The sequence below is a fragment of the Psittacula echo genome (assembly GCF_963264785.1).
Source record: "Psittacula echo genome assembly, chromosome: 6".
NCBI classification, from domain to species: domain Eukaryota; kingdom Metazoa; phylum Chordata; class Aves; order Psittaciformes; family Psittacidae; genus Psittacula; species Psittacula echo.
In genome coordinates this window covers 53317306-53341665 of record NC_137743.1, presented here as the reverse complement: position 1 = coordinate 53341665, position 24360 = coordinate 53317306, and positions in this window count along the sequence as shown.

Here is a 24360-nt window from a genome sequence, read left to right as displayed (position 1 = left end):
GGGATCAGAATAGTGTGCATTGGATTTGTTTAATGTATTTGCAATCACCTTACCCTTCACTTCAGTCTACAATGAAGTAATGGCATAGCACAAACATGTCAAACAGTGATGCGACAGGGCTTCTTGTCAATCTGTTTAATGACTGACGATTACTGATATTGAACACAAGAAAGGGATTTCCAATCCTTTTAATTTTTATCCAAATACGCCAATTTGATAGAGGCCAAATAACATGGGATGTCAGCATTTTTCACTAGAGCCAGAAAAAGTTTAAGTTTCAACCTTGTTATTTCCTGAATCCCAATAAGCTTTTTATGCCAAAGATATTTTATGGCTTACGTTTACTTGACTTAAGGTTTTCAGTTGTTGGTGTAGGAACTATTTTTGCATGTACACTGAGAGCATCTTTGATCTTATAATCTCAAAATGGTCTGAAAAATACATGAGTAATGACTCCTATTTCATGGTGTAAGACAGATGACTTCAGTGATATTATATGGTTTATCTAGGATTACTCCTGGATTAGCCATTGACACAATCATAGAATCATAGGGGGTTGGGACTGGAAAGGCCGTTAAGATCATCTAGTTCCATCCCCCCTGCCATGGGCAGGAACATCTCACCCTAGACCATGTCACCCAAGGCCTTGTCCAGCCTCACCATAAACACTTCCAGGGATGGAGCATTCACCACTTCTTTGGGCAACTTGTTCCAGTGCCTCACCAACCTCACAGTAAAGAACTTCTTCTTTATATCTAACCTGAACTTTCCTTTTTTAAGTTTAAACCCATCACCCCTTGTCCTATTGCTACAGTCCCTCTTCAGCATCTTTGTAGACCCCCTTCAGATACTGGAAGGCTGCTAGGAGGTCTCCACGCAGCCTTCTCTTCTCCAGGCTGAACAGCCCCAACTTTCTCAGCCTGTCTTCATCTGGGAGGTGCTCCAGTCCCCTGATCATCCTTGTGGCCCTCCTCTGGACTTGCTCCAATAGCCCCATGTCCTTCTCATGTTGAGGACACCAGAACTGCACACAGTACTCCAAGTGGGGTCTTATGAGAGCAGAGATGCAATGGACAAAGGTAGTTTCATCTGCTGTCCTACCCTCAATCTTGTGCTGTGATGACAGGTAATGGGATTTCAGATCTTCATTTGTAGTCTCAGTGATGCCATCTGTCTGTGTCTCTTGAGAATGTGTGGTTGGGTTTCAGATTTGCCAGAAAAAATCTGATATTGCCAATTGAAAGAGAGTGAGCTGGGTGAGGAAGATGCATAAAGAGGACCCATGAGCATCACAGGGAACTTCCAGCAAAGCAACCAACTTCTGTGCAAATACCTAATTTTCTATAGGGTATTCTTCTGTAGGGTGTTTTTGAAATGATCAAGAAATTTAAAAGGGGAAAAAATCATCCACAAATGAGACCAAAGGTCAGGGGAGCCTCAGAGGCCTATCTGCTGACAGTGTTCATGGTTAACTAGAGGAGAGAGGGCAAGATGATTTAGAACAAAAAGAAAACTCCCCAGTGTCTGCATCATTGTTTGTTTAAGTGCCAGCAGCCATGCATCATTTGACTGCAACAACTTTGTAAAGGAAAAAGACATTAAAAAATTGTGTCCTTCCTAACAACATATCTACTCTCTTTGTATCTGGCAGCCTGCCGTAGTAACGGCTTCCAAGGCAGAACTTTAATGGAAGGCTGAAAACTGTCTAGAATTTGGTTCATGTACATTTCTGAAATTTAGAGTGCTACAAAATATATCAGAGGGCATATGCTTTTTTTTTTTTTTTTTTTTTTTTTTTTGAATGCTGTGGATTGCACTGAAAAGAAAATAATCTTTTCCTGGGTGACAAATTCTTCTCAAACCCTGTTTCACTGCAGCAAGCATTGTCATAATGGGACTGAAACTGATTAAGATCTATAGCAGGTGACAGGGTTGAGAAGGAATAGTGTTTTCATTATTTAAAAAATAATAATGGAGAGCTTTTCTTCTTTAGATGCTAATATGTGTCAGCAGCAAGGTAGAAGATGTCTTGGAAAGTGCTTTTGCTGTAGATGAAATGTAAGACAACATGTTTTCTATATTGCAAGAGTAAGTGAAAGACAGGTACTGTAATACTGATTACATTTATGCATTACCTTTCATTCCGAAAGCAGAAAAGCTGATTACAGATTATCCTGGATAGGGGAATCACTTCACCCATCACAGAAACGCAGTCACCCTCAAGAGAGGGATGTAGCATATAGCACAATATATAGCAGCACATAGCACAATACTGTGAACAAAACTGCCAGATGAAACAACCTAGGAAATTAGATGCAGGCAAGAATGTTGTATGCAGGCTAAAACGAAGCCTGGAGTTTGATTGAAAGAAAAAATTGATTCAGATTGTGCTTACCTTTTTCAGCCTATGACTTAACATGGTCATTTTTAAATGCAGATCTTGGAACCTTGATTTTTTTATACTTTCTTTTCCACACACATGCACTTCTTTCTGTGCACTGCATAGTGCTTCCCCTCACAAAGAGAAGCAGCCAGGCTCGAAAGATCGGAGCATGACTGAAACATGTACTAGAGGTGAAGCAGTGGAGTTCAAGAACCAGTCAGGGACCATGTCACTGGAAATGTAATCCACTTGCTACTCTAATGAATATTTCCTTTCGCTTCTTTTCTTTCTTCTTCACTTCCCATTATACCTCCTTATGTTCTTACTCATTTCATACAGAGATGACAGAGATTCTTTAGAGTTGATTCACCTAAATGGGGTGTCTGAGTATCCTCCTTAGGTAGGATACTCAAAGCCAGGTGAACCAAGAGCTTTTTCAAATACATGGCTGATAAAACTAACACCAGAGGCAAGGTAGGCCCACTTGTGAATGGGGTGGGTGCCCTGGTGACAGAAGATACAGAGATGGCAGAGTTATTGAATGCCTTCTTTGTCTCAGCCTACTCTGCCGGAGGCAGTCCTGAAGAGCCCTGTACTCCTGAGACCTCAGATGAAGTCAGGTCACTGGAGCAGTTTGCCTTAGTCGATGAGGAATGGGTTAGGGACCAGCTGAGCAATCTGGACATCCGTAAATCCATGGGTCCAGATGGGATGCACCCGCGGGTGCTGAGGGAACTGGCGGAAGTCATTGCTAGACCACTCTCCATCATCTTTACCAAGTCTTGAGAAACGGGAGAGGTGCCTGAGGCCTGGAGGAAAGCAAATGTCACTCCAGTCTTCAAAAAGGGCAAGAAGGAGGACCCGGGTAACTATAGACCGGTCAGCCTCACCTCCATCCCTGGGAAAGTGATGGAACACCTTATCCTTGGTGCCATCTCAAGGCATGTCAAGGATAAGAGGATTATGAGGGGCAGTCAACATGGCTTTACCAAGGGGAAGTCATGCTTGACCAACCTCATAGCCTTTTATGAGGAAATAACGTTGTGGATGGATGATGGCAGGGCGGTGGATGTGGTCTATCTTGACTTCAGCAAAGCATTTGACACAGTCTCCCACAGCATCCTCATAGCTAAATTGAGGAAGTGTGGTCTGGATGATCAGGTAGTGAGATGGACTGCGAACTGGCTGAAGGAGAGAAGCCAGAGAGTTGTAGTCTATGGGGCGGAGTCTAGTTGGAGGCCTGTATCTAGTGGAGTGCCTCAAGGGTCAGTATTGGGACCAGTATTATTTAATATATTCATCAACGATTTAGATGAGGGAATTGAGTGTACTGTCAGCAAGTTTGCTGATGACATTAAGCTGGGAGGAGTGGCTGACACGCCAGAAGGCTGTGCTGCCATCCAGCGAGACCTGGACAGGCTGGAGAGTTGGGCAGGGAGTAACTTGATGAAATATAACAAGGGAAAGTGTAGAGTCCTGCATCTGGGCAGGAACAACCCCAGGTTCCAATATAGGTTGGGGAACGACCTGTAAGAGAGTAGTGTAGGGGAGAGGGACCTGGGGGTCCTAGTGGACGGCAGGATGACCATGAGCCAACACTGTGCCCTTGTGGCCAAGAAGGCCAATGGCATCCTGGGGTGTATTAGAAGGGGGGTGTTCAGTAGGTCGAGAGAGGTCCTCCTCCCCCTCTACTCTGCCCTGGTGAGACCACATCTGGAATATTGTGTCCAGTTCTGGGCCCCTCAGTTCAAGAAGGACAGGGACCTGCTGGAGAGAGTCCAGCGCAGGGCAACTAAGATGATTAAGGGAGTGGAGCATCTCCCTTATGAGGAAAGGCTGAGGGAGCTGGGTCTCTACAGTTTGGAGAAGAGGAGACTGAGGGGTGACCTTATTAGTGTATATAAATATATAAAGGGGGAGTGTCACGAGGATGGAGCCAGGCTCTTCTCAGTGGCAAACAATGATAGGACAAGGGGTAATGGGTACAAACTGGAACACAAGAGGTTCCACTTAAACTTGAGAAGAAACTTCTTCTCAGTGAGGGTGACGGAACACTGGAACAGGCTGCCCAGGGAGGTTGTGGAGTCTCCTTCTCTGGAGACATTCAAAACCCGCCTGGACACATTCCTGTGTAACCTTATCTAGGTATTCCTGCTCTGGCAGGTGGATTGGACTGGGTGATCTTTTGAGGTCCCTTCCAATCTCTAACATACTGTGATAACCATCATAAAAAATATCTGATCCCTGGTCAACAGAATCATCGCAACAGATATTTTGAGCCTTCATTGTGCTGGGCTGCTAAGGTCAAAATTTTGCAGGCCATGTTTTCTGTTGCTCAGGTTTGCTGTTTCTTCAGCATAAGGCACAAAATATTTGGAGCATTCAATTGGAAGAACAGATGTTTCTTACAATGAAAGTCATCTGAGATGTTTTAGGATTATTTAGGTAGATGATATCACTTGGCATATTCACGGAATCACAGATTCATAGAATGGTTGAGCCTGGAAGGGACCACCAGAGGTCATCTAGTCCAATCTCCCTTCTCAGTCACATCACCCAAGCAATTACATAAAAATACTGTAAAATACCTGGCCAGTTTCAAAGACAATTTTATGCTCATGTGGCCTCTGGCTACTGGGACTAGTGAGGGCTGATCTGTCAGGTCAGAGCTGCATGTGGGCAGCGGGTTTTGGCTATACCCATCTTTGTTCCCAGTGCTAAGGACTGAAGGAGCCTGACACAGTAGCTTGCTACTCCTGCTTTTTATCCATAGAGGAGATATTATTATGCTTCCGTCCACTGGAACACTAAAAATCAAATGAACAAGCTACGTCTCTAAGAAGGTCTGTTCTGAAAAGGACTGCACTCTAAGGGCAATGACTTGTTAAACTTGACATCTTTTTCTCTAATCAATGTCCCTCTCTCCTAAGTTGGTTGCTAGTTCCAGTAATGACAAACTAATTTGCACTGATATACAAACTTTGAGGATCTTCAAGTGTGCACGCACCGAAATTCTTAGCTAAAACCCATGTTGTAAATGACTTTTAAAAAGTCATATAGGGAATCAATGGTGCAGTCAGGAACAGACAGAAACTCTGACTCATTTGTTACTTTCCTGGTGTGGTCTTAGATGATGTATGCCTGCAACCTCAATAACCTGTTACCTATCCTAACTGTTGTGTGCTTCCTTCAGGGAGCTGCATATTTAGTTGCTCTTAACACCACTTTAATTCACATAAAATCTAATCAAATTCAAGCTAATATCTATCAAGAAAGAATGAAATTACAATTACAGCTACCTACTCGATTTGCAATAATTTGTGATGTTACTGCTGTGCTTACTATCTTCCAGTATGTGGCATTTGCTCCAAGAAACTAAAAACTTTGTTATTTTCCATTTTCTCTCTAGTAGAAATAAATACATCACCTCAAGGTACAGATTTTTCAAATGGTTCAAGAATTTTTTTTTTCTTTTTTTCAATACAGCTCTGAAAACGTACAGCGCGTGCACCAAATAGGTAGAAGAAGTGTTAAAGCTTCCTCCCTAAGTTCTTACTTTTCTTTAATGGCAGTTGGATGTTTCCTTTCTTTGGCATAGCTATGACGTAAGATCCATAAAACGTCTGTTCGTTCACCTTATTCTCATTACTACCTGCACTGAAAATTATCTTTGGGGAGGGAGAGAGAAGGAGGGAAAGGAGTCACCACTCTCACCACTCTCTTCAGCAGCAGTCACAGTCATGGTGTGACCATCACATCACAAGTGACTGATCTGGAGCTTATAAAAAGGCTCCTTCAACCCCTCCGTCCCAGGAATTCTGGGCCCAACCACAATGATAAAATATCCACTCTAAAAAAGAAAGCCTTTAGATTTTTTATGACAAGCTGTGCCAAAATGTGGTTGACAGCTTAATGTCTTCCCCAGTGGTAATGTCTGAGAGATATTTCTGTGCTTTCAGTGGTGAACTGATGTAATACAACTCATTCCATGCTGTAGCTCCAACCTTTACTGGGGATGGTAGGTAAACTCCTTCCATTTTGGGAAGCTTAGCTGGTATTTTCAGTTCAGATTATAGTTAAGAGTTTCCCAGCCTATTACAGAAATGTCCTTACTTTTAATTACTCCCATATAGATCTACCAAAATTCTGTCATGATGTACATTTACTCATATAAGTTGGTTTGGTTTGATTTTGTTTTCGTAACAGCAGTGCTGCTGCATTTCTCAGACTAAAGTGAGTTTTTACTCCACCAACATCAACAAGGCAATTTTGTATTTAATTGAAAGTCTGAAATCTGAGTTTCTGGGAACAACAGAAATGAGGGTAGTAGTTTGAATGAGTGCTTGAGTCTTTCCAGCTCAAATAACCTTAAAACAAAGCCCATGACAGGAGGTAAATCACTGAAACCAGCATTTGTTATTGCAAGTTACTATTAGTGATATGATTTTAATTCTTCAAAAATAAACTCTCAATTTTATTCTGTTTTTCCTCATTAACTCAATCTTTTTCCATTTTTACTAAACCAAAGTTCCATTTGGCCAAAATTCCTATTGATGAGTAGAGGACTAAGTTCAGAAAAGAACGAAGATCAGGACAGTGGCAACGAAAAGCACAGTATACATCTTAATATTGATGGCAATTGTTTTTTTCTTATTACTATTCCTGGGACATTTGGTCATTATAAATTTGCCTGTGTCCTTGCTGTATTAAGAGACATTCGTGTTTTATATGTGGGGTGTTTGGCAACTATAAAAGCAGATGAATCTACTTTTAGTTGTTTGTTTTACTAAATGAAGTGCTCAAGCTAATGTGTGGAGAGGTTATTTTTTACTAGGAAGGAGCATCAAGCAGTAACAGTTGGTTTATCACTCTCATTGTAAGAGTGATAAACCGTTTATCCTTTACAACTACTATTTTACTGTAACTTACACCTTTTTTTCTATGCTATACTTTTAAAGATGGAGGTAACAGTTAGCTGGGATTATTCAATCAACCATTTGGTAGAAGCTTTCATTGGAGGTTGTGAAGCCATCTGGTCAAAATGGCCAGACTTCCAGAATGGTCCTGTAAAGGGTGAACATATGAGAGAGTTCTCACTGAGTGATGACCTGCAACAGCAGTAGCAGGTTTTGTTTAGGGCTGTCTTATACTGTTAGGAGTCCTAAAAGTGGGCTATTGACAAACATTCTCTTCGTAAAAAAAAAAAAAAAAAGTGTGAGCTCTTATTAATTTTTTTTTTTTCTAATTGAGGAAGATCTGTATGTGTTAGAAAGTTCTCTACTGGTAAGGTGGCAATTCTTCTTTCCTAAAGTTCTTTCCTCTAAGACAACACTGATGGTTTTCTGCAAATCTTTGCTGCTTCTTAATATTTAATACATTTCAGTAGCTGCCTTAGTGCCTTTGCACAGGAGATGCCAACAATGGGGGCCAACAACCCGGAATTCTTGTCAGCTGAGAGTTATCAGCAGTGAGATGCCCATGCAAAGGTTTTACTAGGTGAGAACTTCTTTTTCTTTTCCCAGATTAGCAATCAGTCTGCCTTAAGACACTTCCATCAGATATAGCGGTCAGACCAAGCATCCGACATGTCATCTAGGAACGTCACTGCTCTAAGGCAGCTTGTGAGTAGAGGGAATATCCTTTGTGTGCTCTAAGCAACTGGAGCTCTGAAGCAATGCATATCACGTTCATGGTTGCAATTAATTAGTGGATACTATAGGTAAATTGAAGAGCCTAATTCTCCACAATAAGAGTGCTTGAGGTGTACCTGAAAACCCAGTCGTTCTCTGATGATAACTTCCAGAACACCAACATTGCCAGTGCCTAGTGTCTGTCTTTAATTCAGTTCAATTTCACTGCAGTTGAAAGATTTGACTTCTCCCACTGGGCCAGGGGTGATAGAGAGGCCTCCTCTTTTAGCGATGTGGCAAAATCTTTTTTATTACTTCTGCTGTCATGAGATGTGATTCTGATCATGCTGCTCTGATGAATATAGAGCCTCTTCAGACACAGAACAAGTATTTTTCATACAAAGTCCCCCCTTTCTCCTTTTCTTACTCATTGATCCTGTTCGTGCGTCATCCCTCTGGATTCTAGGACAGAGCAGAAGAGGTCTGTGGGATGGGGTTTTCTCTGTGTGTGACTGGGGGCTGAATTTCACCTCTCTTCTGCAAATCTGTCAATGAGATCATTTTACAATCCCATCTGCCTGCTTCAGTTTCTTTTAACCTCTTGGAAATACTTCTGTGGTGTTTTACCAAACACAGAAGATCCTGACATGTTCTATGATTCCACAAAGAAGCAATTTGCAGAATATGTGCTTGCTTCTTCCTTGGACCACGTACAAATCATCTTATGCTTGCACAGCACTTGTCAGAGGTCAACCCCAAGCTGAACAAGTTCTAGCAAGCTCACACCCAGCAAGGAGGAGGTAAAAATAGTAGGCAAACGTGCAGATGGCACAAGTGCAATCAGCTATTGCACTCAGAACTGTCTTTTCATCTTTGGTTTCCTGCAGGTGGAAGTTACCAGCAAACATGAAAAATGTACTAAACTTGAGTAGCAAATTGTGGGGGTTTTAATTCATGAGGCAGAGAATGAGCAAAGGATCACGGTTTTCTCTTTACAGCTGCATGGACAGTACTGCAGTGCTAAGGCTGTGGGCTGGCCCCAGGGAAATAGGAGAGAACTCACCACGAGCAGGATGCATCTATAAACTTTGGCCTGCTGTCACTGCACATTTGTAACCTGTAATCAGATACTCAGCAGGGTATTAGTACGTTAGCTTTCATGATGCACTGCCTCTTTTAGGCAATATGCCATTTCTCAGTCGTGTGACTTTGTCTCCAAGGCAGCTAAAACTGGAGATTTACACAGTGATTTTGTAGAGGGGAGTAAATCAAAGAAGAAGAAGAAAAACTCAACATTTCTCTGGCAGTTTGATGAAATGCATGTTAAGACTAAAACTAAACTTAAAAATATCTCATTGCCTGCACTTGGTTCACAGGCACCCGCACCCAAATTTGTCTTAGCTTAGATTTTGCTGACAGTTCCCTCATTTCTGATTGACCAAAATGTTGCTCCTGCTTTTTTTGTATCACAGAAGCATTGCTTTCATGTAGGCAGTAAAATAATTAACAATGTTTGCATCTCACAACATGAAATTATCCTTGCAACAACATTTTTACAGTAACATTTCACTTTGGTTAACTCTGCAAATAGTGTTCCAAATTCTGATGTCTATCTTATCAATATCTTATAGAGAGTCTAGAAGGATCCTGGTGGAGTTCAATATGGAATGGGCTTGATTCTTTTACCTGAGCAATTAATAATTCATTTGATGGTGCTTACTGTATGTTCACTTTGCCCTCAAGATAGGAGTCAACATTTCTTTAAGTCGAAAAATATGCTGGCTTCAGGCTGGCTTTCAAAATACATGCTGCAATGGTAATGGAGCCCTGTAACTTAAGTTCTGGCTTTAGGGGTACACAGGATTTTTTCTCATTGAATGCAATAGGAGATTAACAATACCCCCGCAAGTTAGTTCTGAAGCAAAATGTGATCTGTGTGCCCCGGAGTGTGATGCGTGGACACGTGCAGAGACTTGCAGCACACTGCAAAACTCCACGGCCTCTTCCTGAACTCAAAGTTAACTGATTTTGGCAGAGAATATTGCTAATTTGCTGCCTTAGAATTTCATTTTTTTGCAGCCCATCTATGGGCTTTATTTTTTATTGATGGAAAAAATAAAGGCAATTAAGTAAGATTGGTGGGGACACAGTCTGTCTTTCCAACCCATATGAGAGATCATGATTTTTTTTGTTGCTTACTTTTTTCAGACAAATATATTTCAAGATAGTGCCTCTGATTAACAGTGGGAATATTAAGATTAGACATGTAAGAATCATCATACCCAGTGTCCAATTTCCTGCCTATTAAGATGGATGTGTGGATTCAAACCGCTGACAGGTGTAGGAGCTCGAGGGAGTCGCCGAGATACTGCAGCAAGTTCCTCACTGCCACCACAAGGGGCCAAGCTTGGGACACCAGAGAGTGTGGTAGTTAAGTGGGCGGTGAGCCCTTAGGGACTCCAGGCAACCAGCATTGACTGAGACTTTATTCCATCTGTTTTGTGACAAACAGCTTTGCACAGATAAGCCCAGGAGTTGGGGAAGTGCAAAAGCTGGCTGTAAGCATTCAGCTGCAGCTCAGGCCATGCCTGCTTTGGGATCTTCTAGGATGCAAATATGCTGTACATTCATGATGCTGTCAGGCACAGCAGTGGTAATGCTCAGTGATACTCGCTGCCAATTTTGATGGTGCTTCCCTTCTGAAAATGTGGGTCTCAAAATATTTGCCAGAGCATCCTGCTTGGTGAAAGTCTGCCAGGCACGAAGGAGGGGCCAAAGGACTGTAATCCTGAGCCTATCAGCTAGCAATTAGGGTCCAGAGAGAAGAGTTTAACACCCAAGGTGAAAAAACATTGCAGTGCTGTATTAAAAAACATTGCAGTGCTGTATTACATGACTAATAAAGGAGACAAACGTCATCAAACACCCATAGTACATTTATAGGCTTTAAGTTTTGTAAAGTGGACTAGAGACATTTGTATTCATTAAGGAGATAAAACCCCTTTTGCTGGAATTCAAGTGTTGTATTTTAAAAGTTTGAGTTTCATAGGTGGTGAAAGAACCATAAACAGAGCAATGAAATGCTCAGAGGAAAGAAAAAAAAAAAAAGGTCAGTTGTGTAAACTGCTTTCAAAAGAGCAAAACATTTATTTTTTCTTAACTCTCTATTTAATGGATTAATGTATTAGCACAGAAGATAGATGATCTACATGGATGGGAAAATTCCCTGGGACTAGGAGTTCTCTCTTGTCTTTCCTACTTACTGTAATTTGTCTCCCCATAGCATTTAGAGGCATTGCCTGAGATTGAGGCCTCTGTGAGCACTGTAGGGGCAGTTCCAGCCTGGAGAAGCATCATTTTGAGTGGAGAAATAGAGGGGGGGAGGGCTGAGAGGGGGAGAGGTGAAATAGGGCCTCCTATTTAAAAATGGGCATGATGGGTACATGACTAATGTGAGGTTGCAGACCTTGAAGCACCCCCTTTTGTTTTGATGGCTAGTATGGTCAGGGCCACTAATTGTCTTATCATTTACTTCCTTTCCAGGTCACGTTTTCTCTCTCCTTTCCTGCCTGTGGCATGCAATTACATTTTCCTTTCAAAAGTTGTCAGCCTTTTTCTATTCCACTATCTCCTCGTCATCCACCCACTCCTGTTGCATCTTTTTTTGTATTATTTGGCAGTTTTGAAAAAGGGCTTATGAAATAAATGACATTTATAACCTGAGCGTGTGAGTAATTTGCTAGAGATCTTAATTACCTGACAAAAATAAGCTAATCAGGAAGATTCACTAGGGATTAATTGTGTTGTGAAACCTGGTTTTTTTCCTTTCATTTTATGCACCTGGTTGGACCTTCGAAATGAGCTAGTAGATACCTTTCCAGCAGGCACAGGAAATTGGAGTTTAAAATAGATTTGCATTAGAAATGTTACTTTTTTGTCTCTTTTAAAAACTGAGGGCAGAAGAGGTATGTGATTTTTGAGAAACACTTGCAAAAGTTGAAGAACTTCCTCTAACACTTATTGCAGCAGGGTTAGACCATGCACTGTTTTTTAACAGCACACCCGTGGGTGATGCCGTACCAAGATATCCTTCTCTGTGAATTAAGTCTCTGAGTAACTGCCTTGCTTAGAAGCTACTTTTAGGGGGCAGAGCTCAGGTAAGATGCAGACCTGAAACGACATTATGGTACTTTACTTGACCCATGAGCCCTGCAAGTGTAGATCTGACAAGCCTTACAAAAGGTATCTGCAAAGTAGCTCTGTAATTACTTCCCACCAGCCTTTTTTGGTAGGATGTCATTGTCATTTCGGTGTTGAAACTCTTTTCTTTTCACATGTCTGTTAAAAAACAGATGGAAGCCAGTATATTTTGCAAATGCCCTAGAAAAGCAATTTTTAATTTTTTAACAAGATAATATTATTAATCATGGAGAAAGGAGGATGAGTATATTTCTAGAGTATTTTCCTGCTGTATACTACAGGCTCCCTCTGAATGAATCACTGAATCTCTTTGTCCCTGAATTAACCATCCTTCAAAATGGGAATGAAGTATTCCTTTTAACATTTTGTATGCTTTGTGTACTTAAGTTGTAAACTTGTGGAAAAACAGTCTGGCTCTTGTCAGTCCCTCATCTTGTACCTCACCTCTGTAGTTAAAAGGGGAAACTGTATTAGAATAAGGAAAATCATATCATCTGAATGTTATTCTTTCTTTGCTTCACTTTTAATCTTCATGTTAAAATGGTCTCCAGCCTTCCTCCTGATGGCTATGCATTTAAAATAACAGCACAGATTCTCACAGCTCTCTACAGTAAGAAGGAAAGACTTTGGGCCAAATCTGCCCTGGAATTAAACTGGAGATATGCCTATTGTTCATCCTGCTGCTTTTGCAAAGTAGGTTTCTTTTTGCTATTTTTTGCAGTTTACTCCCAGGGATCTTGGGTTGCAGGTCACAAACATATGCCAGCTTAATGGTCCTTCAGTTTATTTTTGTCTTCCTGCAAGGTAACCATTCATCCATAGAGTAATTTCTTTAAATGAGGCATTTTAATCCAAATTGCCAGTTAATACCTGCAGGGCCAGCTTCCCTCCTGATCAGCTCTGGAAATTAAGGGAAGCTTTGAATGCTGCTGTAAAGTTCTGCTTGCAGAAATTCTGAAGGGCTTTTGGAACACAGAGCAAAATTGGTAGGGCAAGCTCTGAAGCTTTGGACTAACTGCCAAACTGTAGGGCAGGGAAAGCAAAGTGTGAGATTAACTTTGTGTTTGGGTGTCTCAGCTTGTGTGGGTCTGGATTATGAAGGGTAAGTAAAGGGTCAGGTAAGCGAAAATGAGGCTGGGGTCTCACTGCACTGTACTTCATTCATGTAGAATGGCCATTGTTATGTTCTTTTGTGCCTTTTCCTTTTAAGCTGATGGATTGTTATCTATGGTAGTGTAAAGCCCAATGATCATCCCACTTCTTCTATTTGTGTGTTTATATAAAGGTAGCTTCTGTAGTTTCCAGTTAAATTTGAAGTGAGTAGACAAGGACCTGTCAAACTATGTGAGTGCAAGTGTATTTCCTTTGAAAACCTAAGCCAGACATTCAAGCCACCACCTGAAGAAGCTTCCATATCAGAGCACATATGGAATTTGAGGGGAGACTTCCCTCTATGTATTTATGTGGCTTTGACTTATTTGTAAATACTAATGGATCCCAAGTAATTTCCCAAGAAATTTCTTAACTGTATTACAAAGAAAAATCATCCAAGTCTTCTATTACATCTTCCACTGGAGGTGCAACTGAATCAATAGGATCCTCTTCAAAAATTAGAAAGGCACCTGTTAGAGCTCAGTATGATGATTCTTCTAAATGGTGGTAGTTGTCCCTATGCAATACTGAAGGAGAATGAAGCACAAGAACACAAGACAAATTCAAATAAGCAAACTAGCTAAATCCATGTCCTGTTGCTCTGTTGAATCTCATGGCTTCTGTAACCTGTGAGGAGGAAGAAGGGCTCCTCAATTTTACTTGAAGTACTTTTAAGGTTTTAAGATTGCAGTACTACCAAAAATCTGTGTCTGCATTCCTCCTGCTATTTTCCATTCTGTACAGCCTCTTCCATCTGTCAGCAGATGCAGTTTAGTGGTCAACTAGATTAAGGAATTGATACTAAGTAGAATTAAATATGAAAAACAACACCTGTAATTAAAAAGGCTGTAAGTTACGAACTACTGCTGTACAATTAAAAATGTCAGTAATTGTCATTGTTCTCTAGTCACTCATTCATGGCTTGTTCATTTTAGCTTTATTATAAAAATATAACTACCTATTGACAACAGCTGCACAATCTAAGGACTTTCTACTCCATTAGATGGGGTAAGTGGGTTAAAGCTGTTTATATTTTCTTCTAAATAAACAGAAACTATGTCACAATGCCATTCCATTTATCGGGTTCAACCTTTAAGCAATCTGTCCATAATTGCGCTTGAAACTGTTAAGAGCAATTTGCCAGGCACCTATCTGGGACAGTAAGTATCCTGAATAAAATATGATTTTTGTGCTCTGAGAACCAATAATAAGAAAGCGCAGCACCAAGTGTTCTTGCTTTTAAAGCAAAATATAATTGTTTCTTGAATATGTGCAATTGACAAAAAAACCCAAAAACCCAAACCAAAAAAAAACCCAAAACACAAGACCCTCTGCATGCTTTGACTAATTATAATTTATTATTATGGTTTGACTTTGGAATAATGCAATTACGTAATGCAACTAAGAGGAAGGGATGGGTTAAAGGGAGATTGTAATTACACTCGAAATTGAAAAAAAAATCTCATCATATGTTTTCTGTCATCCTAATTAATTTAGCTATGGTTGTACAAATTCTGCCTTCCAAAATGGCATTTTAGCTCAAGATGGTTAAGAGAAGATTGCGGTTTTGCTTAAAGTTTTGCACAATATAGAAGTGCTGCTAAACCCATCCAAAATTTTCACAGAGATTTGAGCAGGTTCTGACTTTGATTCATTCTTGTCCCCCTTTACAAATATAAGTTCAGTTACAGTACCTGTGCAGATGACAGACTGACCATGGTGATGTGTATGATTCATTCAATCCAAATTAAAATCTACCATCCCCTATGGGTGTCTTACCCATCAGCTCTGGCTGATGATGGGTAACAGAGACCTTTTAATCTTCTCCTTTTAAGCCTTCCTTACTGCTCTATTGTACTCAGAAAAAATACCAATGTCCTCCCTTTTATTTAAACTGTAATTAGACATAATTTTATATTGGATATTTCTAGAACCTGCAGGTATTTATTTTCTAAGATCCTTGAAATAAGTCTCACTGTGTTCTTCCTAACAACTGAAATGCTTTAAATTCTGTCACTCTCTCTGTATCTTTGATTGCTGCAATGCTATTTTCTTTGTTCTCAATAAATATAATAGAATCATAGAATAGTTAGGGTTGGAAAGGACCTTAAGATCATCTAGTTCCAATAATTCCTCAAACTGTTGTAAAGGGGTTTTAAACAGTCCATCAGTTGAATATGTTATATTCCTCTTTGCATCCTGGTTCCATTTTCCCTATCCTGTAATTCGTAAGTGGCTTTCAGAGACTGCACCCATCCAGTGTTTGTGTCCAGTTCCTGCTTCAGACTAATCACAAGTAACTCAGTCCACGTATTAGATTTCCAACAAAATAGATTCCACTAACAGGCCTTGGGACAAATCCCTCATAAGCTTCTGCTGATTTACCTCATTATTTGCCTACAGGTATCTCTTTCAGCCCAATGACTCTATCTACTGGAAATGGCAAGATCCGTTTTCACCCAAGGGCAAGCTACACATTTACCTCTGGAGGAGGCATGTGCACAGGTAGTTCCAATGGTTCAGTGAATGTGCGGGAAATCTCCCCTCCTTTTTTTCTCAGGGCAACTTGCTTATATAGCCACAGCATCAAGCTTCACCTGTCAGCCTCACATTTGCTTTGAGGTAGGCTCATTTCTCTGGTTCTCCCTCAGTTCACACACTGCAGTGGAATATTTAAACTGAAGGGAGCTTTCTATGCAGTTAGTTATTTTGCCATAATGTTTTTTTTTTTCATTCTTTATCATAAAATGTTTTCCTCCAAATAAAACTATAAAGGGAAAGGGTACAAAGTAAAACCAAATGTTTTCAATTGCTGAAGCAAGGAGTCTGCAGTGAAGCTTATGCTTAACAAAATGGAAAATAAGAAAGCATGGTTTATTCTATCATATATTAAAATTAAGGAAATGAGGGTCTCATTTGCCTAAAGATTAACTATTAGTATTCACCTAGTGGCAAGCAGCCTTTATCTCACGCCATTAATGAAAACTCAGAGCTCATTAAATAGAACCTTTTTCTAATGGTGACAGAAGCCTGGGTTTGAGAAGCACTGCTCTAAGTTCCTGTGTAAATTGTTCTATGATGATCACCAATAACAGAATTTCTTGTACCACTCCCCACTCCTAAGAGCTTTCATTCCATATGTAATCACTTATGAATGCCAGACAGGGTAAAAGCCTTGCAGAGAAGGCAAAAAGATTTCAGTATCAGATTTCTGAAGTTAAAAACCAGGAAAGAAGCCTTTGGATACAGGGCAGGTGAAGTAAGTAATTCTTGAACAGGGGACAAATGTTCAGAAAGACAAAAGAGCTCTGGGGAGCAGTGAGTGTCCTTAGGTTTTGACTGGCATTGCAGTAGTCTTGAAACAACACAGAGCTAGTTAAATTTCTCTGCTTTGTCAACTCTTGCTTTACCTGTCATTAACAGATGTACCAAGACAACACCCTGTTGATTAACTCCCTTTGGCCATTGCTATGCCCTCCTTTCCTCCAAATGATTCAATCAATAACTCTGCCTTGTTGTTGTGTAGGCTAGTTGTCAGCACCACCCAACTAATCACATGGTAAAGACATAAAGTAATTGACAGGATGCTTTTATGCTCAAATCTGCAGCTAAAGTTCCCATTCCATTTCAAATGGTATCATATGCTCTTTACTCTCGTTACAGTCCTCATCTGTTCCATGGCTTTGCATGGCACAAATCACTACCTTTGGACGAATACCTGTTGAGAACTACAAGGGCCTTGCCAGGGTGTGCAGAGATGCAGTTAGAAAAACAAAAGTTCAGCTCAGTAGCCCAAGATGTCAAAAACTATATAAGGGTTCTTCAGGTACCTAAACAGCAAGAAAAAGTAGATGTAAAATATTTGCCTGCTGTTAAGCAGGGGATGGGAATTAATAACCAACAGTGCTGTAAAGGCAGAGATTGTCAACACTTTCTTCACCTCTGTCTTTACCGGCACTGTTGAGCCCCAAGCCTTGAGAACAAAAATCCAGGTTAATGCAAACACAGACCCACCATCAGCGAAAGAGGAGTTGATATATGAATGATTACAGGAGGCTGACCCTGCAAATCAATGGGCCCTGGCAATATCCACCTGAGGGTGTTAAGTGAGCTTGCTGACCTCGTTGCAAAGACACTCACCATAATCTCTGAGGAATCACAGAGATTGGGGGACATCCCAGAAGACTGAAAGAAGGCGAATAATACCCTTGTCTACATGAAGGGTTTAAAGGAGGATCCAGGAAAATACAGGCCCATCAGTCTTACTTCAGTTCCCCAGAAAAGTTATGGAGTGAATCCTCCTAGGGTCAAATGAAGCATGTGTTTGGGAAAAGCCAGCACAGATTTGCGAGGGGCAAATCACGCTTGACAAACTTGATGCCTTCTACGATAAAGTAACCTGCTCAGTTGATGTGGGGTGAGTGATGGACATTGTCCCACTGGATTTCTTCAGGGCTTTTGGATAGAGTTTCCCACGGCCACCACCTAGAGAAGCTGATGTGTTATGATCCAGACGAGTGGTCTGTGCAGTGGGGGTGGAATTGGCTGACAGGCTGGTGCTGGTACCAGGGGGTGCTGGTAAATAGCTCCTTTTCAAACTGGTGACCTGCCGCTACTGAGGTTCCTTAGAGGCTCAACACATCTTCCTAAGTGATCTGGAAGATGGGATCAAGTGTACCCTGAGCAAGTTTGTTGATGATATGAAACTAAGTAGGGAAGTAGACATTTCAAAAGGGAGAGCCACCCTGCAGGAAGACCTGAATAGGCTGGAAGAGTGGGGTAACAAGAACCTCATGAATTGCAACAAGGACAAGTGTAAGGTCTTGCACCTGGGAAAACACAATCCAAGAGTGCAGCACAGGCTGGGATCTACCCAGCTGGAGAGCAGCTCTGTGGGGAGGGACATGGGGGTGGACAAGAAGCTCAATATGAGTGAATAGTGTGCAGCTGCGGCAAAGAAAGCCAACAGGATGCTGGGTTACATCAACAAGGGCATCACCAGCAGACATAAAGAAGTCATTATCACACTCTACTCAGCATTTGTCAGGCCACACCTGGAATACTGTGTTCAGGTTTGGTCCTCGCTCTACAAAAATAATGTGGACAGGCTGGAGAGGGTCCAGAGAAGGGCCACAAAGATGATCAAAGGTCCAGGAAGCCTGCCGTGTGAAGAAAGGCTGAGAGAACAGGGTTTGTTCAGCCTTGAGAAAAGAAGGCTCGGGAGGGACCTTCTCACCATGTTCAGGATTTAAGGGGTGGCTACAAAGAAGAGGAAGACTCTTTTTTACAAGGAGTTACATGGAAAAGACAAGGGGTAGTGGGCATGAGTTATGGGGAGGTTCTGACTGGACACAAGCAGAAAATGTTCACAATGAGAACAATGATCCATTAGAATAATCTCACAGGGGAATTAGTGGATTTCTCAACATTTGACACTTAAGATTCAGCTGAAAACAGTGCTGGGCCGTCTTGTCTAGACCATGGTTTTCCCAAGAAAGGTTGGATCAGATGTTCCTTGAGGTCCCCTTCCAACTTGGTGATTTCATGAAGCTGAGTTGCTTGTGGCTCTACTGATGAACAACTTCAGTCCATGTGGCCCTATTCCTTATTTAACATTATTCTATTCTCTCCTGCATCATTTCCTCTGTTACAGATGTCATTGGGCCAGTCATTGTTTGTTTTGGGTATGCATGTGGGAAGATTGCTTAGTGCTACTCCTTAGACACGGTTAACCCAATTACTGCAAGATTTTCTAGGCCTCTTGGCATTCTATATGTAGTTCTTTAGTCTTAATGTTATAAATTATTTAAATTTTAATTAGTGCTTCCATTAATTACATGATCCTGTAATGCACGGGGAAAGAGATCTCAGTTTCCACTTTATGTGGCCATGGTTTGTCCTCAGAGGCCTAAGTTTTATTTAGCATCAAATAGCCATCATCCTATGGGTATGTTTCTGTGGGTATTTGCAATCTGAGGACATAGCTTCTCTAAGAAGTTAGTAAAGGTTTATGTAACTTGACTGGCCTCCAGTGGATGAGAGCTGACAGACTCCTAAACTCTGTCAAGACAGTTTTGCCCTTCCTGCTGCCAGTCCCATAGCAGCAGATCTGGTGGATGTTTATGCTATAATAAGCTGCTCTCTGGTTCCTTACACACACCCCATCCTCCTGCCCAGACTGCTGGAAGGGCTGGGCAGGGGAGAGCTGTTGGAAAGTCCTGGGGGATTATGTGCTTGTTTGCTTCAGAAAGATCCTCAGAAAGATCTGAGGCTCTGAACTCAGCATACTGAAAGGAGTTGAATTCTGGTTTAACCTGCCAGATGAGCCAGCTCTCTAATAGAAAACCTGGCTGAAAAGGGTTTATGAGATCTGGAGCAGGTTAGCATGACATCCTAGTAATGACCCTCGTTAGCTCTTCTGTACGTCACTCTGTTGCAGATTGCAAATAGAAATTTACAGTTAAGATTTGCATTCAGTATTCATACTTCTGCTGTGTTATTAGCTATTGCAGTTGTTTTGTGTGACAAAATCTTCTGTGTTCAGTACTCACTGTTACAAAACGTAGATTAGTACCCTGTCATGTACAGCAGAAAACACTGTGCCAAATGCAATGTATACATTTTCACTAAGTGTACTATTAACGTTCCTGTACTGTATAAAAACTGGGTTTGTCATAGCAATCATGCAGTGGGCATTTTTTCTGTGACTGTATTAAGCCAGTGATTTTTGTTTGGTTTTTTTTCTGGCAGCCAGTATTAGGGGCTTTTGGTCAAAATGACATGTAATGAAGATTTTGATTTCATTTCTTTCTGCCACCACTTTCTTTGCTAACTCCAACAGTTTTGATGCTCATTGCTTTTTCTTTTGTGTGCTGCTTTGCAGTTTGAAAATGGAGTATGCCCTTAGATAAAGCAGCAGAGAGAGCTAATGTTGCTTTGTATTTTCTCTGCACAGAGAGCAGAGAGAAATATGTTACTCACAGAAGGCTGGAGGGAAGGATTTTGTCCTTTCAGTCCGGGAAAGCAGAGCAATTCATTCTACCCTGGTTGCTCTCTTGCCCCTCTTGCCTACAATGCACTATTATACTGTAGCAAGCACCTGTTAGTACTTAAGACTGAGATCAGCTTTTTAGTGTAACTGAACTAAGGTGACAAAACCAATCTCAGTTACAGCCACTGTGCTGGTTTGAGGAATAATGTGAAGGGTGGATTTACAGGGACAACATTAAAGGAGCTGTAGCTCTTCCCTTCTATCCTTTGTCATTACCTACCCCCCACACTTCACCCCTGCCCAGCCACCTGGTACAAGCAGCATTTGTGGATAGCCTTTTGTCAGCATTACCAGTGCATCCCCAATGCGTGACTGATCTGTGTGATTCACACGAATTCTTTGTATGCCATCTCTGGCATACATTACCCATGGAGCTGTACATTTCCATTACGCAGGTACTAACACTATTTGTAAGAAATTAAAATCTCTTCTCTTTATTTCATAATGATAGTCAATGGATGTCTTTCCTGGAAGCCACAACCAAATTCTTCTTGCTACAAATAACATGTAAATTTTATGTCTATTTAAAAACAGTGAAACACAAAAACAGGCACATAAACAGGGAAATACATATCTGCAGTAGGACTATTTCTATCTTCTGACGCAGTGTCTCATATAAAGGAATGAAATTGCATCCAGGATGTATATGTGGCTTCTTTTGTCTATATAGTAACCAAAAGCAAACAAAATTTGGAATTTTTCAGAACTTTTTTGCACATACTACAGAATTCTGTACTTTAATTTCATTGAATAAATCTGCTACTTCGGTTTGTCCAGACCCAACCAAAACAGCAACCACAAAAATTTGAAGGGTCTTGGCTGAAAAAAAAATTTGGTTTAGACAAAATACCTAAAAAATAAAATCTAAACTTCCCATGGAAGCACATGCTTTTCAGTACAATAAAATAAAAAACTTAATCTAGGTCCCACCTTTCTTCCAAAAGTGGTTCCAAAAGATGATGTTCAAAAAAATTCTATTTCAGCTGCCCAGAGCTAGTGATGATCATACTCATAAAGGGAATAAGAACAAAAAGGAATAGCCACAACCTTTTTTTTTTTTTTTTTTTTTTTTTGAGAGAAAGAGATAGATATTTTATTTTCTCCTAAAAATCTGTGCTTCCTGATTCTACTCCTACTTGAGGTCAACGGCTGAATTCCTCCTAATTTGAATGAGAACCACAGCATACTTGATTTGTGATAAGAATGTAACCATAATACAGTAGTAGTTGTTACTCCCTTTCTCCTGAGCTAGCAATGGATGCTGTGACCCATTGCAAATTCTTTATTGGTATGTAAGATTTAAACAAAGTGTCAAACAATGGCCTTTCAGTTTGGGGGTGGTGACTCCAACAGCACTTATGATTCAAACTGCACTAAATGCTTCAAAGGGGTTGCAGCACTCTGTCTTAGCCTGTCTGCAGAAAGAAATTAATTTATAACTAATGATACAGGGTTCAGGTTTACATGTAATAAACCCACGTATTTTACAAGCATGTGGTGATGGTTTACATAATTTCTGCAAAAATACATGATTTGCTGTGATCCACAAAGCATTGTACGCATCCATTAAATATTTCATGAACACCACCACCACAAGGAACATAATATACTGTATCTGAGCAAACGGATAGCTCAGAGCAAGGAAATACAGAAGTTTTCACCACCGTGTCACCAGTTGAAAAACCAGGTCAGATCTGTGCCAACACAATACCAGTCATAACTTTGCAGGTGTTCACAGCCTGAAATGAATTACGTCCTCAGCTTCTGGTTTTGTCCAACAGGGTTGTACCACACAAGCCATGGTTGTTTGAGGCAGCCATAAGACAGACTATTGTTTCCATAGGACAGCCAAGGTTTAAAAAGACTTGGAGACTGTGAACTTTCCAGGCATGCCTAGGATGGGGTCAGGGGTTTATGACTTGAGAACTGCACAGAAGATTTTATTATCTCTGCAGAAAGAAGCAGTTTTCCTTGTCCAGGAAGGCTGGGCTAGCACTTACAGGGAGTATGAGACAGTGACGTGACTGCACAGCCCACCCCCAAACACTTTTGTTCTGTTGGCCGCCTGATGTTTTCCCAGAACAGCACATACCACCTGCGGCTTTCTGCTCAGTGCCTCCTACTGTGGAAGCCTTTCTGAACCAGTCTGACTCTTGATTCTTCTTTGCTCTTTTCCCACCATTTTGCTTTAGGTTTTGTAGCTGTTCCTGCCTGCAAAGGAGTGGTCACTGATGTGTTTCTTAAGCTCAGGAGACATAAAGCAGATGTTCTTATGACCTTGACTGAAAGATGCACAAAGAGACCATTTCCATAATGACTGCTCCTTGCAGCTCTGAACTGGACTCCTCATTATTCATTTCTCATTTGCCTGATCCATGAATTCTTTGCTCATCTCTTCAGCACAAAAGCACAAGTTCTTCTCTCACTGATACCATCTTTACTGACTTTACTAAAGGATCTCTTTGATATGAATATATCCTTATCTATTTCTGCATCTGTCACTAGGAACACATCTGGATAATTATTCTTCTGTGGATGCCATTTTGTAACAAACAAATCTCCCTCTCTTCTAAATCTCACCTACAGTAGGGGAGCATTTGCAGCCCAGTGCTGGAGGGAGCATGAGTAGCACCTCTAGGGCTAAACCTCTGCTTTGTCCTGCCCATTCAGCAGCAGCAAACTCCCCATTTGCTCTTCAGACTGTACGGAGAGGTTGCTGTCATCACAGGTATTGGTGAAAACACAGGTGAAAGTGAGGGATGTTCAATTGCCCTTATACAACTGATTTAGGGCATTACACTAATCCTGTACTTCTTCTGTGAATCCACACCTTGCAAACGTAGGGGAAGCAATTGCACAATGAAAACCCATGAAGGGAAGGAAAAGCACGTCAGAGATAGGTGACTGTGGATTTTGTCAGCCCATCAGAGTGGGTTTCGCAGGGAACTAAAAATCATCATCAGAACAGCTGGCTTGTTTACTCTGTTATGCTTATAAGCAGGAGAGGCTATTCCAAGGCATGGCTGCAAACCCACTTTTTCAGAAACTGCAGAATGGCTACACCTGGGGTTTGTGTATATTTTGTGGCTAAAAGTCGCATTTGTTTAACGACTGGGGGGAGAGATAATGGCAAAAGCACATTTGATTTCTGTTTTTTAACTAAGCCTAGGCAGGCAGAAAAGAAATGGACACCTCTGCTGCTGATTGTAGAGCAGATACACAGTGGCACAGAGCACTTTGGCATCTAGTACATCTGCTGCTTGCCTAAATTTACAAGTAAATGAAATTTGTAAGAGCACTACAAGGAATTCTGAGTGGATCCCATTCCTCTGTTGTAAGGTCATTATGCAGCAGAAAATTAGGCGGCCTCAGCTAACAGCTGATGTCGCCAGCACACATAAGTCCTAAATATAGCACAGGCTGAAGGAAATTCCCCCATAATTTTCCAGATTGTCTATGGGAGTAAAACAACAAAAAGGTAATAAAATATATGACTTGGAGAGCATAGTCTGACTTGCAAATCTAGCTTGTTGCTGCAGTATAGAAGCCCCTACTGAATAGAAAGCCCTATCTCTGTACTTGTGCTGTGTGCTACTCTATAAACCTGACACAGATGCCTGAGCCTCCCAGGCACGCAGTGCAGTGCTGCAGTGCACACTCCACAGCGCCGCAGCCATCCTGTTCAGGAGCAGAGCTCCCAGATACCTCCCTGCCCAACAGATTAATGGGAGTTTATAGGTAGCATCCAGCTTTAAGTGGGGTGGGAAGAAAGTGTGGATACTTGTTTGGATGCCTTAAAATGTATTGTTGAAGAGAGCTGGCAAAAAAAGAGAGTCTCTAGAGATACTAATAAAGGGAAAGATGTTACTTACTGGGGTTTAGAGAACAGAGAATGGCAGGAATTAATTCATCCTTCCTGCAACAAGTTCCCCTTAAGGAGCTTC